Source organism: Orycteropus afer, unplaced genomic scaffold (assembly GCF_000298275.1).
Source record: "Orycteropus afer afer isolate SDZICR_OR568_19922 unplaced genomic scaffold, OryAfe1.0 scaffold00300, whole genome shotgun sequence".
Taxonomy (NCBI): domain Eukaryota; kingdom Metazoa; phylum Chordata; class Mammalia; order Tubulidentata; family Orycteropodidae; genus Orycteropus; species Orycteropus afer.
Window position 1 is genome coordinate 1,820,736 of NW_006921887.1, and position 13,390 is coordinate 1,834,125.

Genomic DNA, 13,390 nt, shown 5'->3' on the forward strand with positions numbered 1-13,390 from the left:
GCTCCTTGGAAGCAAGAATGGCCAGACTTCGTCTCACCTATTTTGGTCATGTTGTCAGAAGGGACCATTCCCTGGAGAAGGATGTCATGCTTGGTATGGTGGAGGGTCGACGAAAGAGGGGAGGCCTTCAATGAGATGGATTGACACAGTGGCTGTGATGATGGGCTCAAGTATAGCAGGGATCATGGAGCTGGCACGGGATCAGGCAAAGTTTCATTCTGCTGTGCATGGCGTTGCTATGAGTCAGAAATGACTCAATGGCACCTAACAACAACAACACAACAACAACCAAAAGTACAAAATATTGCTGAGTGAACATAAGAAAAAGAAAAAGGTATTTATACACATATTTTGTTTCACAAAATTGGGATATTTTTCTGTACTATAGATATTTTTCATATATTATATCATAATAATTCTTATCATTAAATGTATTTCCTAGAACCATGGACACTTTAAGTATTAGAGCAGGCAGCCACTGGTTTTACAACATGGAGTCAGGGAGTTGGATCAGGAAATATGTGAGGGCATAACCCTCCTTCTCTTTAGTGGACATTGTCATTAATAAAACCAGTTGCCATCAAGTTCATTCCAACTCATAGTGACCCCATAGCAGTGAGTAGAACTGCTCCACGAAGTTTTTAATGCCTGAGTTTTCAGATCAGGCCTTTCTTCTGAGTTGCTTCTGGGTGGACTTGAACCTCCAACTTTTTGATTAGCAGCATGCATGTTAACCATTTGTACTATAAGTAACAAACAACAACAGCACTGTAAGTAGACTCCTATCTATTAATACTATCTGTGTAAAACATGTTTCCATGATAAAATTCTCTTACTGATTTTGGAGAGCAATTTCTGAGTATGGGTAGTGTAGGAAAGACAAAGACAGATGGAAGTGAATGGAGCAGGATGGTTGTGGTTGTACCCAATAGACCCTGGGAGTAGGGAGAAGGAGCCGGTGACCTGATTCAGAGAAGTTTTGAAAGCTCACTGGGCATGAGGTATATCCATCAGCTCTGTTTCATTTAAAATGTCTACATTAAAAACAATCAAATTAAAAGTCTTAACAGAGTACCACATCCCATGTACTTGTGCTACAAAACTAGCCACACACATTACACACATTACAGTAGCAACAGAAGAGAGAGTTGGAGTAACCTCTCAGAGACAACCATACACCTTGACAGAGAATCACTGGGCCTGCCAACCTGTGATCATGGTCCCAGGGGACACCAAGCTCAACTGGCATAACATGTTGTTGTTGTTGTTATTTGCCATTGAGTAGGACCCGACTCATAGCGACCCCTCCTTCGGTTTCCGAGGCAGTATCACTATGGAAGTAGATTGCCCAACCTTCCTTCTGAGGAGTGGCTGGCGGGTTTGAACCACCAGCCTTCTGGTTAGCTGTCTAGTGCCTTAGGCACTTGAGCTCTTGTTCCATAACCTACTTTGATGAGTAGTGACTAGGGTCATAAAAAATTTCGAGCAGACATCTAAGATGCAACTATTTGTGTCCTCTCATCTGAAGCAAAGAAGAGTGAAGAAAATCAAAGGCATCTGGAAACAATTAGTCTAAGGATATGGACCCCAAGACCAGAAGAATTGATGGTGCCTGGCTACCAATGCCAACTGCACAGAAAAAGGATCAAACCTGGAGATCCTGGATAGAGTGGGAGGAAAAATGTGGAACTAAATCCAAAAACACAAAAATGACTAAAATTACTGGTCAGATAGAGTCTGGTGGAACCCCTAAGACTATGGCCCCGGGTTACCCTTCAGGCCTAGAATTGTACTCACCCTCACGGATTGGCTCTCAGCCCAACAGCAGAAAGACCTACATGCATAACACCTACCCCAAGGCAATGCACCCGCCTACTGTAGGGAGAAACACCCCTTAAAGCAATCGGCCATGGGGCACCAGAGGAACAGAGGTCACATAGAGGGCAGCTGAACAAACAGGAGTGCATAGTTAAGAAGGGCAAAGAGAGGAAGTAGTCACAGGGACGGGAGGGGAGGAGCGAGGGTTCGGGTTGGGGATGGTAATTGGACATGAAATCAAATATACACGCACTGTTGAACGTAAAACAAATTTTGCTCTATAAATTTGCACCCAAAGCACAATAAAATTTAACAAAACAAAACCCATTTTTTTCACACTACTTTTCATTCTCCTCAAACTATCCATCAGAGCCATTAACCAAGAGCCAAATTGCTCTTCAGGGATTTTTTTTTTTTTCAGTCTTTTAAAAAAATTTTCCTACCCCAAAGCAGTTCCATATGTATAGAAAAGAGCTATCAACTGGAGTTCACATTCCTTCTGTTGTGTTCCTGAGGGTGGGGTTTGGTGGCAGAGACTACAGAACAGAAACCATATCTTCATGGCTGTTTTCCTTGGAACGTCTCAGAGAAGTCAGTTCCGCAAACAGCTATCAGTTGATGGTAAAGTTGTGAAATGGGACTATTTTATAGTTGGCTCATTTTAAGGGGGATCTCTGTGTCATCTTCCCTAAACTTCACCCTTAGCCCTCCACAAGTGACCCTTTTTTGGCTTCAGTTTATTGATAACCAGTCTTACTCCCCACCAATGCTGGAATAAAACCTGCCTAAACTCTGACATTTCCGTCTGGAACTATCAGCCACTCTGACTCTGGTACAAATTTCATTAGGTTCCACATTCAGAACTACCCCTTGTCTGTCAGTTTGTCATACTATAGTGGTTTGCATGTTGCTCTGTTGCTGAAAGGCATGACATTTATATTTCAAATACACTAGGGGCATCCATAGTGGACAGGATTCTGTGGAGCTTCCAGAGTAAGACAGACTAGGAAGAAGGATCTGTGGTGGTCTACTTCAGAAAAAAATGGCCACTGAAAACCTTATGAATAGAAGTGGAACATGGTGTGTTATAATGCCAGAATATGAGCTCTTCAGGTAGGGAGGCAACCTGGGATCCACAATCAATCCAGATGGAAACAGCAGTCAAGAAATCAAATGACATATTGCACTGGGCATATCTGCTGCAAAAGACCTCTCTAAAGTGTTGAAAAGCAAACCATAGTATTTTCAATATCCTTGTATGGTGTGAAAGCTGGACAATGAATAAGGAAGACTGCAGAAGAATTGATGCATTTGAATTGTGGTGTTTGTGAAGAATATTGAATATACTATGGACTACCAGAAGAACAAACAAATCTGTCTTGGAAGAAGTATAACTGGAATGGTCTTTAGAAGCAAGGATGGCGAGAGTTTGTCTCCCTTTGATTATGTTGTCAGGAGGGACCAGAGCCTGGAGAAATATATCATGCTTGGTAGAGTAGAGGGTCAGTGAAAAAGGAGGAAGACTCTCAAAGAGATGTATTGACATACCGATTCCAACAGTGTACTGAAGCATAGCAAGGATTGTGAGGATGATACAAGACTGGCCATTGCTTCATTCTGTTGTACACGGGGTCACTATGACTCCAAACTGACTCAATGGCACAGAAACAGCAACAACACCATCAGGATCATGGTTACAAAGGATAAATGCAACTTTGCTCATGTCCTGGTTTCCTCGCAGCTAACTCTAGTTATGGAGAACAATTGCCATCAAATTGACTCCGACTCATGGAAATCCCATGTGTCACAGTAACACTGCTCCTTAGGGTTTTCCATGGCTGAGTTTTCAGGCCTTTCTTTCAAGGGGCCTCTGGGTGAACTCAAAGCTCCAACTTTCAGTTAGCAGCTGAGCATGTGAAACCATTTGCACCACCCAGGAACTCCCTAGTTACCATTTGTTAGATGCCATTGAGTTGGTTTCAACTCCTAGGGACCTTATGTACAACAGAGTGAAATACTGCCTGGTCCTATGCCATCCTCACAATCTCTGCCATGCATGAGCCCAGTGTTGCAGCCACTGTGTCAGTCCATCTCATTGAGGATCTTCCCCTTTTTCACTGACCTTCCACTATACCCAGCATCATTTCCTTCTCCAGGGACTGGTCCTTCTTACAACATGTTTTGGTTACCTAGTGCCACTCTAACAGAAATACCACAGATGGATAGCTTTAACAGGAGTTTATTCTCTTACAGTTTGGGAGGCCAGAAATCCAAATTTAAAATGCCAGGCTCTAGGGGCTGTGTGAAAGGCTCTTTACCTTGGGCTTCAGCTTGGCCTCTTGCTCCTGGCTCACTGAAGCTGGAGGTTTTCTTCAGTCAGGCAGCTACTGGATGCTAAGGCTGACAAACCAACAGTTGACAGTAAAAAGGCACAGTCCTGATATTACCAAACCACACAGTAGGCCATTGATTCAAGTCTGTTAAAAGTCCCAAGATTGGAAGACAACATGGCAGGCAACAAAGACTCAGCTATATGCAGAATTCAAGCATGCAAAAGTTGCAGAGACTAATCTCAACGCTTCTCCTTATATTACTGGAAACAGATCACGTCCTTAAGGTAGCTACTCAGCTGCTCCAGTAGATTCCACCGTGGAGTTGATTACCAATCTCACCATGGGGAATAACTACAACCAGCTGCCCAGCTGCTCAACCAGGCCCAGCGGAGTTGACACACAAACTTAACTACCACACAACATAACCAAATATGAGAGATGAAGTCTGGCCATTCTCACTTCTAAGGAGCATTCCAGCTGTACTTCCTCCAAGACAGATTAGTTCATTCTTCTAGCAGTCCATGGTACATTCAATATTCTTTGCCAACACCACAATTCAAAGGCATCAATTCTTTTGCAGTCTTCCTTATTCATTGTCCAGCTCTCACATGCATATGAGGCTATTGAAAACACCATAGCTTGGGTCAGGCACATATTAATCTTCAAAGTGACATCTTTGCCTTTAACTTTAAGGAGGTATTTTACAGCAGATTTGCCCAATGAAATATATAGTTTATTTCTTAAATAATGCTTTCATGGGGTTGACTGGGGATTTAAGTAAAATGAAATCCTTGAGAACTTTAATCCTTTCTCTATTTATTGTTATGTTGCTTATTGGTCCAGCTGTAAGGATTTTTGTTTTCTCTGTGTTGAGATGTAATCTATACTGTAGGCTGTAGTTTTTGATCTTTATCAGTAACTGCTTCACATCATCTGCACTTACAGCAAGCAAGGTTGTATCATCTGCATATTGCAGGTTGTTAATGAGTCTTCCTTCAACTCTGGTGCCATGTTCTTCTTCCTATACTGCAGGTGCTCAGCATACAGCTTGAATAAGTATTGTAAAAGGATGCAACCCTGATGCACATCTTTCCTGATTTTAAACCACGCCAAAACCAAAAACCAAATTCACTGTCATCAAGTCGATTCTGACTCATAGAGACCCCCATGTTGTTTCTGAAGTTGTAAATCTTTACCGAAGTATATTTCCCAGTCTTCCTTCTGTGTAGTGGCTGGTAGGTCTGAACTACCAACCTTCTGGTTAGCAGTCATATGACTTAGGCACTACACCACCAGAACTCCTTTAAACCATACGTTGTTGTTGTTTGCCGACGAGTCAGCCCTGACTCACAGTGACCCCTCCTTGGGTTTCCGAGGCAATATCACTATGGAAGTAGATTGCCCCATCTTCCTGCTGAGGAGCGGCTGGTGGGTTTGAATCGCAAGCCTTCTGGTTAGCAGTCAAGTGCCTGAGGCACTATGCTACCAGAGCTTCCTTAAACCATACAGTAACCCCTTATTCTGTTCAAATGATTGCCTCTTTGTCTATCTACAGGTTCCTCATGAACACAACAACAGAACGACAACAGAATTCCCATTCTTTGCAATGTTATGCATCATTTGTTATGATTCATACAGTCAAATGCCTTGCACAGTCAATAAAATGCAGGTAAATAACTTCCTAGTATTCTATGCCTTCAGCCAAGATTCATCTGACATCAGAAATAATAGATATTCTTCCTTTCACACCCTCTCTGAATCCAGCTTGAATTTCTGGCAGTTCCTGTCAATATATTGCTGCAACTGTTTTTTGAATTATCATCAGCAAAATTTTACTTATGTGTGATATTAATATATTCAATAATTTCTGCATTGATGGATCACTTTTCTTTGGAATGGACACAGGTGTGGATCTCTTTCAGTTGGCTGGCTAGATAGCCACCTTTCAAATTTCTTGGCATAAATAAATGAGTGCCCCCAAGCCTGCATCCATTTGCTGGAACAACTCAATTGGTGTTCTATCAAATCTTGGAGGCTTGTTTTTTGCCACTTCCTTCAGTGCAGCTTGGACTTCTTCCTTTATTACCATTGGTTCTTGATCATATGTTATCACTTAAAATGGTTGAACATTGACCAATTCTTTTTGGTACAGTGACTCTGTGTTCTTTCCTTGTCCTTTTGATGATTCCTGAATTTTAAAATATTTTGCCCATAGAATCCTTCAATATTGCAACTTGAGGCTTGAATTTTTTTCTTCAGTTCTTTTAGCTTGAGAAATGCAGAATGCATTCTTCCCCTTTGATTTTCCAACTCCAGAGTTTTAACATTCCATTATAATATCCATTATAATACTTTACTTTGTCCTCTTGAGGTGCCCTTTGTAATCTTATGTTCAGCTCTTTTACTTAATCATTTCTTCCATTCACTTTAGCTACTCTACATTCATGATAAAATTTCACAGTCTCATCTGACATCCATTTTGGCCTTGTCTTCCATTTCTGTCTTTTTAATGACCTTTTTCTTTCTTCATGTATTATGTTCTTGATGTCATCCAACTACTTGTCTGGTCTTTGGTCACTGGTGTTCAGTGCATCAAATCTAATCTTCAGATGATCTGTAAATTAAGTAGGATATACTCAAGGTGCTACCAATTGTCTATCAGTTTGTCATACTGTGGTGGTTTGTGAGTTACTGTGAGGCTGGAGGCTATGCCACTGGTATTTCAAATACCAGCAGGGTCACCTGTGGTGGGAAGGTTTCAGTGGAGCTTCTACACTAAGACACACTCAGGAGAAGGAACGGGCCACCCACTTCTCAAAGAATTGGCCATTGAAAACCTTATGAATAGCATAGAAACAGTGTCTGATACATTACTGGAAAACTTTACGAATAGCCCTAAAACATTATCTGATATAGTACTAGAAGATGAAGCCCTCAGATTGGAAGGCACTCAAAATACAACTGGGGAAGAGCTGCCTCCTTCGACTAGTGTTGTTGTTGTCATGTGCAGTCAAGTCAGACCTGATTCATAGCAACCCCTCCTTGGGTTTCCAAGGCAGGATCCCTACAGAAGTAGATTGCCCAAACTTCTTTCTGAGGAGTGGCTGGAGTAAAGCTTTTGGAACCTCCACATGTTGATGTGGCATGACTCAAAATGAGAAGAACCAGCTGCAAACAGCCATTAATAATTGGAACATGGAATATATTAAGTATAAATCTAGGAAAATTGGAAGTTGTCAAAAATGAAATGGAATGCATAAAGATTGACATCCTAAGCACTAGTAGGCTGAAATGGGTAGGTTTTGGCCATTTTGAATCAGATATGCTATGACAGGAATGACAATTTGCAAAGGAATGGTGTGGCATTCATTGCCATAAAGAATGTTTCAAGATCTGTCCTGACGTACAATGCTGTCAGTGATAGGATAATATCCACATGCCTGCAAGGAAGACCAGTTAATACAACTATTATTCAAATTTATGCGCCAACCACCAAAGCCAAAGATGAGGAAATTGAAAATTTTTTTACCAACTTCTGCAGTCTGAAATTGACAAAACATGCAATCAAGATTTATTGATTATCACTGGTGACTGGAATGTAAAAGTTGGAAACAAAGAAGAATCACTTGTAGTTTGAAAATATGGCCTTGGTGATAGAAATAACACTGGTGATTGCATGATGGAATTTTACAAGACCAATGACTTATTCATTGCAAATACCTTTTTGCAACTGCATAAGTGGTGGATAAACACATGGACTTCACCAGATGGGGTACACAGGAATCAGATCGACTACATCTGTGGAAAGAGGTGATGGAGAAGCTCAATGTCTTTAGCCAAAACAAGGCCAGGAGATGACTAGAACAGACCATCAACTGCTCATATGCAAGTACAAGTTGAAGCTGGAGACAATTAAAAGAAGTCCACAAGAGCCAAAATATGACCTTAATTACATCCCTCCTGAATTTAGAGACCATCTAAAGAGTAGTTTTGATGCACTGAACACCAATGCCTGAAAACCAGAGGAATTGTGGGATGACATCAAGAATATCATCCATGAAGAAAGAAAAAGGTCATTAAAAAGACAGGAAAGGAAGAAAGGACTAAAATGGATGACAGAAGGGACTCTGAAACTTGCTCTGAAATGGAGAATAGCTAAAGCAAATGGAAAAGCTGAATAGAAAATTTCAAAGAGCAGCTCAAGAAGACAAAGACGCTTATTATAATGAAATGTGCGAAGACCTGGAGTTAGAAATCCAGAAGGGAAGAATACACTTGGCATTTCTCAAACCGAAAGAACTGAGAAAAAATTCAGCCTCAAGTTGCAATATTGAAAGACTATGGGCAAAATATTGAATGATGCAAGAAACGTCAAAAGAAGATGGAAGGAGTACACAGAATCACTGTACCAAAAGGAATTGGCTGATGTTCATCCATTTCAGAAAGTGGCATACGATCAAGAACCAATGGTATTAAGGGAAGAAGTCAAAGCTGCAGTGAAGAAATTGTCAAAAACAAAGCTCCAGGAATTGACAGAATACCCACTGAAATACTTCAACAAATGGATGCTATGCTGGAGGCACTCACTCAGCTATGCCAAGAAATCTGGAAGACAGCTACTTGGCCAACTGACTGGAAGAGATTCATATTTGTACCCATTCCAAAGAAAGGTGATCCCACAGAATGTGGACGTTATTGAACAATATCATTAATATCACATGCAAGTAAAATCTTGCTGAAGATAATTCAAAAACAGTTGTAGCAGTATATTGACAGAGAGCTTCCAGAAATACAAGCTGGATTCAGAAGATGTGGAAAGAGAGATATCATTGCTGATGTCAGATGAATCTTGGCTGAGAGCAAAGAATACCAGAAAGATGTTTACTTGTGTTTTATTGACTATACAAAAGCATTCGATTGTGTGGATCATAACAAATTATGGATAACATTGAGGAGAATGGGAATTCCAGGACACTTAATTGCACTCATGAGGAACCTGTACATACACCAGGAGGCTGTCATTTGAACAGAACAAGGGGATACTGCATGGTTTAAAATCAGGAAGGGAGAGCATCAGGGCTGTATCATTTCACCATACTTACTCAATCTATGTGCTAAGCAAATAATCCAAGAAGCTGGAGTACATGAAGAACAGCATGACATCAGGACTGGAGGAAAACTCTTTAACAGCCTGCAATATGCAGATGACACAACTTTGCTTGCTGAAAGTGAAAATGACTTGAAGCACTTACTGATGAAGATTAAAGACTACAGTCTGCAGTATGGATTACATCTCAGCATAAAGAAAATGAAAATCCTCACAACTGGACCAATAAATAGCATCATGATGAATGGAGAAAAGATTGAAGTTGTCAAAGATTTCATATTACTTGGTTCCACGATCAACACCAATGGAAGCAGCAGTCAAGACATCAGATGACGTATTGCCCTAGGCAAATCTCTTGCAAAAGGCTTCTTTCAAGTGATGAAGAGCAGAGATGTCTCTTTGAAGATTAAGGTATGCTTAACCCAAGCCATGGTATTTTCAATTGCCTCACATGAGTGTGAGAGCTGGACAATGAAAAAAGGGAGACGGTAGAAGAGTCGATGTTTTTGAGTTGTGGTGTTGTCAAAGAATACTGAAAGTACTATGGACTGCCAGAAGAACTAACAAATCTGTCCTGGAAGAAGTGCAGCTGGAATGCTTCTTGGAGGTGAGAATGGCTAGACTTTGTTTGACCTACTTTGGTCATGTTGTCAGAAGGGACCATTCCCTGGAGAAGGATGTCATGCTTGGTAAGGTGGGGGGTCAAAGAAAGGGCGAAGGCCCTCAATGAGATGGATTGACACAGTGGCTGCAACGATGGGCTCTGATATAGCAAGTATTTTGAGGTTGGTACAGGACCTGGCAGTGTTTTGTTCAGTTGTACATAGGGTCGCTATGAGTCAGAGCTGATTGGATGGCACCTAACAGCAACAATGACAACATACTCAAGGTGATATTGTGCCTTTCTTGGGCTTGTTTTAATTTGTTCAGCTTCAACATAAACTTGCATATGAGTAATTGATGGTCTGTTCCACAGTTGGCTCCAGGCCTCGTTCTGATGAATGATATTCAGCTCCTCCATCATCTCTTTCCACAGATGTACTCAGTTTGATCCCTGTGTATTCCATTTGGTGGGGTCCACATGTATAGTTGCTATTTATGTTGTTTAAATATTGTATTTGCAATGAATAGGTCATTGGTTGTGTAAAATTCTGTCACGTAATCTCAGGCCTCATTTCTATCTCCAAAGCCATATTTTCCAAATACCAATGCTTCTTCTTTGTTTCCAACTTTCCTTTCCAATCACCAGTAATTATCGATACATCTTGATTGCATGTTTAGTCAATTTCAGACTGTAGAATATTCAATTTCTTCATCTTTGGCTTCAGTGGTTGGTATGTAAACCTGACTAATAGTAATATTAAGTTTTCTTCCTTTAGTTATATGGTTATTATCCTATCACTGACAGCATTGTACTTCAGTATATATCTTAAAATGTTCTTTTTTGACAATGAATGTAATGCCATTTCTCTTTAATTTGTCATTCCCAGGACAGTAGACCACATGCATGTCTGATTTAAAATGGCCAGTATCAGTCCATTTCAGCTCACTAATGCCTTGGTTAGGAGCTCTAGTACCATAGTGCCTAAGGCATTTGACTGATAACCAGAAGGCTGGAAGTTCAAACCCACCAGCCACTCCTCAGAAAGACAGTTGGACAATCTACTTCCGTAGTGATACTGCCTCGGAAACCCAAGGAGGGATCGCTATGAGTCAGGTCCGACTCGACAGCAAATAACAGCAACAATGCCTAGGTTATCAATCCTTATGTGTTGCATTTCATATTTGACAATTTCCAACTTCCCTAGATTTATACTTTGCACAGTCCAATGTTCCAATTATTTATGGATGTTTGTGGGTGTTCTCATTTTGAGTCATGCCACATCAGCAAATGAAGGTCCTGAAAACTATTCCACCTATGTCATTAAGGTCAACCCTACATTGAGGTTGCAGCTCTTCTCCAGTTGTATTACGAGTGGCTTCCAGCCTGAGGGGCTCATTGTCTGGCACTATATCAGACAATGTTTTCCTGCTATTCACAAGATTTTCAGTGGCTCATTTTATTTCTGAAGTGGATCTAGCCAAATCCTTCCTAGTCTGTGTTAATTACCAATCCCCATTAAAAAGCCTTGCTTCTTATCAATTGATGGGACTCTAGGATTGGAGCAGTTACTTTCCATATTCCACTCATCCCCATGGTATGCAGGCCAGTTCACACTGGTTTGTGAGAACTGACTATTAAATATTCAGGAATTTTGCAACTCAGTTATTTGTAGTTTGAAATTGGTCATAATGGAAGTATTTAGTGCGTGGAAATTGTTAAATACCACAAACCAGGGCTTCCTCCCTACACCCAGTGTCAGCCTACTGGCATATCACTGCTATAATATGTCCAAAGCTTAATAAGAAAAATGTCATACACAAAAAAATCTCATCAGGTACAGAGTATAGGGTGTGGGTTAGAAATTGGCATGGAGGTCTTACTGCTTCTGAAGAGAAGAAGCTTTTTCAGCCATTTTCCCCTTTAAACTCACTGCCATAGAGTTGATTCTGACTCATAGCAACCCCATTGGTTTTCCAAGGCTGTAAATCTTTATGGATGTAGATTGCTCCATTTTCCTTCCCTGGAGCAGCTGGTGGGTTTGAACTGTTGACCTTCTGGTTAGCAGCCAAATGCCTTATCCACTACGCCACCAGAGCTTCTTTTTCTTTTTCTTTTTTTTAAGGCAGAGAACTTTCTAATGAACATTTTCAATAGAAAGAGTCAACATTTTATGGGCTGTTTTTATTAAAGGAGTAAATTTCAATTCTTTGTTACGTTTACCTTTGTGGAATATCTCATATCCTTTGCTAATCACAAAAAATATTAGGTAATGAAAAGTAAGCAAGTGGTTAGGCTGTTATCAGAACTTATAAATTCAGTATTAGACATATAAATACCTTATTTTTGGACTATATGCTTGAAGAACTGTAAAAATTTGGGAATCATGATGTTGAGAGGACCATCTAAAACATCACTATCTAAAATCTCAGCAGAATCTTCACAAATCTTCTGAAGAGTACCAACTGCTCCCTCACCGGTGTTGTAATCTTCAGAATTCAACAGGCTGCAGAGTTTTGGCAAAAGGTCAGACCAATTCTCCCTTAGAAGCTATGGTAGTAATCAAAATACCTACAGTGGCTCTAATCAGAGGAGAGTCATCACCAGTATTATTCAAACATTCACTTTTAAAAAAGTATGTTGCACCATTTGAGAAGTTCTGAAAGTGTGCTTTCACATTATTGAAGATGAGACTACTTAATGATCTTGTGGGTTCATCTTCAGATTTCAATTTTGTAAGAACAAAAATCAAGTAGTTGTTAAATTCTGGATATTGATTGAGCTGTGCCAGTTTTTGTTGCACGTTTCTCTGGAAAGTAGTGTCTGGGGACTGGGACTCCTTCAGCAGCTGCAGGATTTGCTGAAGCCCTTGCTTGTCAGGTTTCCACTCATACTCCTTCTTGGTTTGCTGATGGGGGTGCCCTGAAGGAAGTCTCAGACGGTGAAACCCAGCCAAACTATTCCCAGCAGCTTGGGTGCCAACATCTGCAGCTGCTGCCATGGCCCCAGAGCTCCTTTATTCCTTCAGTCCTCATTAAATTTTAATTTTATGGTTCCTTTGATTATCTTAATTTATGATTATGATCTGCCTTATAATTCTTGTTTGAATAACCCTTTGATTGTTTTCCTCTTGTTTCTTTTGGAAATGTGATGTGTTTTATAGTAAGATAGATGTTTCAGGGGCAATGTACCATAATTATAGTTAACATATGCTAGTGTAATCTCTGGTGGCATAGTGGGTAAGTCATTGGGATACTAACCCAAAGGTCAGTGGTTCAATACTACCAGCTTCTCTGTGGAAGGAAGATGGGATGATCTACTTCCATAAAGATTTACAGCCTTGGAAAATAAATGGGGGTCTCTATGAGTCAGAATCGATTTGATGGCAGTGAGTTTTGGTTTAGCATAATCTTGGAGCACCAAGGATGACATGATTTGCTTTCTTGAATGTTAACTGAGGGCAAAGGAAGTAACTGAAAGTTCGAGCCCAGGGCACTATTTACTGAGTACTCAAAAAGAATTTTTAAAAGG

At 40.5% G+C, this 13,390-nt stretch overlaps 1 pseudogene; it reads right to left on the reverse strand.

Moving 5' to 3' along the window:
- Positions 1-12,182: 12,182 nt before the first annotated feature.
- Positions 12,183-12,860, reverse strand: LOC122151100 (annotated as a pseudogene).
- Positions 12,861-13,390: the final 530 nt, after the last annotated feature.